Below are 551 nucleotides of genomic sequence, written 5' to 3'. Positions count from 1 at the left end.
TTCCTTTACTATGAAAAGAAAAACATAACGCACAATATCCTCGGATGTAAAAAAAAAATGGAACCAGCAGATGCTTGATTGAATCAATTAATTGGCGAGCGTGGTGACATTTCTTTCTTCCAGTTGCCTAATAGGAAGAGGACATGTGCTTATCATTTCTCTTTTGGAAAGTCAGACCTCATCCCCTCATTTTACTTAAACTCTATTTAACACACACATCTAGAAGTTCTGGGTTGAATTAATAACCCTTCGATGCCCATCTTATGTTTTGTTGTTTTCTTTAAAGGTAAATCAAACTGCAGCAGTCGGGTTAGAAAATGAAACCATTTATTTAACACGACCGTATCAGCAGACCCGCCCACACACAAAGCATCGAGTCACAATCACTCACTTTCAGTATATACAGATAGGCACAATCACATTCGGCTTTAAAGCCAGCCACAGCGACTACTGGAGGTCCAAACCCCGGGGTTAGAGGTTTGGTCACCGCCACCGAGTCCAGCAGGAGAAGATTCAGCCGGGCTAAAGAGAGTCCTCTGATCTGGGGTCAG

Source organism: Labrus mixtus, chromosome 13 (genome assembly GCF_963584025.1).
Source record: "Labrus mixtus chromosome 13, fLabMix1.1, whole genome shotgun sequence".
Lineage (NCBI taxonomy): Eukaryota > Metazoa > Chordata > Actinopteri > Labriformes > Labridae > Labrus > Labrus mixtus.
The sequence above is the reverse complement of the archived record's forward strand: the minus strand, read 5'-3'. Positions refer to the sequence as shown.